This window comes from Aegilops tauschii, chromosome 6 (assembly GCF_002575655.3).
Source record: "Aegilops tauschii subsp. strangulata cultivar AL8/78 chromosome 6, Aet v6.0, whole genome shotgun sequence".
Taxonomy (NCBI): Eukaryota; Viridiplantae; Streptophyta; class Magnoliopsida; order Poales; family Poaceae; genus Aegilops; species Aegilops tauschii.
The window spans coordinates 129,021,252-129,024,331 of NC_053040.3; the positions used below are offsets into that span (position 1 = coordinate 129,021,252).

Sequence of the window (3,080 nt, forward strand, 5' to 3'; positions counted from 1 at the left end):
AGCAGAGATCGTGTCCCCTTATCACGGGATTCTCATCAATACGGGTGTGGGTAACCCAACAGCGCCATCAATTACGGCGCTTGGGGAATAAGCGAGTTTACCAGGTAGGTGGGGAGGCGCATAGCTTCTTCCGCCCTTAAAAAGGGACAAGGATTCACCCTTTTCACCCATGCCTTCTTCCTCCTTGCTCATCCATTCTTGCGCACTCGAGCTCCAGCGCCCAAGTTCGCGTTTTTGTCCTCAAACTACTCCAAGCATGTCCGGAGCGCGAGGCAAGTGGATGGTCTCCTCCATTATGGAGGAGAACATCACGAAGCTGCGGGGAGCCGGATATCTGGCCGCGGATATCGTGCACCGGCTGCCAGATGCCGGGCAGATCATCCCTACTCCAGAACCCCATGAGAGGGTGGTTTTCCTTACCCACTTCGTCCGCGGACTGGGATTTCCCCTCCACCCGTTTGTCCGCGGGCTCATGTTCTACTACGGGCTAGAATTTCACGATCTGGGCCCCAATTTCATCCTCAACATCTCGGTGTTTATCGTCGTGTGCGAGGCCTTCCTCCGCATCAAGCCCCACTTCGGCATGTGGCTGAATACCTTCAATGTTAAACCGAAGGTGGTGGTCGGCCAGCAAGCGGAGTGCGGAGGCGCCATGGTGGGAAAAATGCCTAACGTCACCTGGCTCGAAGGCTCCTATGTGGAGACCATAAAGGGGTGGCAATCGGGGTGGTTCTACATCACCGAGCCGCGCGACACCAACTGGGTGGCGGCCCCCAAATTTCGATCCGGAATCCCCATGCGGCTTACCGCATGGAAAGAGAAGGGCCTGTCTTGGGGTTCCCCGGTAGAGCTGACCGGACTCCAGACATGCATCAAAAACATGATGAGCAAGAAAATCGAGCTCGTCAACGTGGTCCAAGTCATGCTCTTCCGCCGGATCCTCCCGTGTCAAAGACGGGCATTCAATTTGTGGGAGTTCGACCTGGCTGAGCACCAGACGCTGCGAGAGCTCTTCGACACGACGCACAAGGACGTCTGGAAGGTGCTGTTCAAGGGCGCCGAGGTACCTCCTCCCCTTACCGAGGACCGTGGACTCAGCGCAAAGCGCCCTGCTAATCCGGTAAGTCTTTTATATCTTATAAGATGTTCATTTCCCCAGTATAACCATGCGCGGAATCTAAGCCTCCACGCCGTTTAACAGGACTGGGTAGCGACAGCGGAGCGGATCGATTGTCCGGCTCCCCTGCCTGAAGATCCAGCAGATGCTCTCCTAATGGAGATGCTGGTTCCGGCACCTTATGAGGTGCCGGAGAAGAAGGCCAAGAAGAAGGTCACGAGGACCAGGAAGGGTCTCCGGCGCAAGGTTATATCAGACTCATCGTCCGAAAGCACTGAGGCGCACTCCTCCCACGAAAACAAGGAGGAGGAAGAGGAAAGTTCTCCCCCCCAGCCGGGGGAGACAAGAAAAGGAAGGCCGCCCACCTTGGGGCGGCCGAAGGGTCCAAGAAGGGAAGAACCCTCCTTCCGGAAAACTCCACCACCACCGCCTTCAGCGAAGAGGAGTGGTTGCCTAGGGACAAGCCCCTGGCGAAGTCGTAAGTATCCGGATACCATAATAGTTTTGGTATGTTTCATTTTATTGCTCCTTATCATGCCGAACATGATCATGCAGTGTCACGACCGGTTTTTCAATAAAATATTTATTGAGAGACCAATCCCTTTTACGGACCAGCGAGGAAGAATTCCTTCTCACTGGTAGACAATATCTTGGTCACAGAAGAAAAATACCAGGAGTACTAAATATAATACAAGGTTGAGCAGAGACTACCCAACAATTTATTACATGCACGCCGTTAAAACAAGACGGCGGATAGGGTGGCAAACTACTAACTTATGATAATAACGGTGGTGGAAATATCACCGCGAAGCGAGTGATGTGGTTCCAGAAGACTACAGCTCTTCGAGCGTCGGGGTGAGGCTCGAGGAGACTTATTGCGGGTGGCGGAAGCGAATACAATACAAGTGACCAATGTCCGGGATCGCGCAGGACTGACTGGGACTCCTCTAGGCATCGGACGCGCTATCAAATTCCTCATCCAAGAGATCGCCTTCGTCAACATCTGGCCAAATCAACAAGCCAGGTGAGTACTATGAAAGTACTCGCAAGACAGTTCGGACACAAGATATAACAAATGTAAACATGAAGCATATGAACAAGTTAACCGGTGCGATCAGACATAGAGATAATAAATACTGGGTGCCAAGCGAGGGTCTGAATGACACCTCGAGCGGAAACTACAGAATAGTAATACTGGTGCCAAACGAGTGTCTGAAAGACTCCTCGAGCGGAAAATGCGGAATAATAATGCGGGTGCCAAACGAGTGTCTGAAAGACTCCTCGAGCGGAAAATGCGGAATAATAATGCGGGTGCCAAACGAGTGTCTGAAAGACTCCTCGAGCGGAAAATGCGGAATAATAATGCCACAGTCGGGCGTCGGGGCGACACCACATAAAGGGCTTATAATAGAAAATAAAGACAGTGCATGCCGCAGTCGGACGTCTGAGCGACATCACATAAAGGGCTTATATTTAAAGTGAGAAACGAGTACATGCCATAGTCGGACGTCTGCGCGACGTCTCATAAAGGGCTTATATCACAACTCATTAACACAATAGTTCGGGACATAAATTATCACAAGCATGAGACAAATATAAAGTTAGTCCATCCACAGGAATAACAATAAATCTGAATTTACCACTTGAGCTTGTTCACCGGGGACAAGTTTTTCACACAGATAGATATGGATATAATACTTACACTGCTTGATCATAGATACGATGATTTGGAAAGAATTGACTCTGCAGAGTTTGTACTTAACCACAGCCAACGGATTTCAGTAGTCACGGGGACTAGTTCCGTCTACGGTGTTTTGGAAGAAACACGTCTAACCAGTACACACCCAATTCAACCATCCGAAGCCAGGGATCACCCTCGGCAATGTTCAAGAAAAACCTTGAGACGGGGAGGCTACAACCTCGCGTAGCATGGGATCAAATTTCTATACGCGCGCTCTAAGGG

General features: G+C 50.9%; 1 pseudogene; it reads left to right on the top strand.

Moving 5' to 3' along the window:
• The first annotated feature begins 256 nt into the window (after positions 1–256).
• LOC120966266 (uncharacterized) lies at positions 257–1,660 on the top strand (annotated as a pseudogene).
• Positions 1,661–3,080: the final 1,420 nt, after the last annotated feature.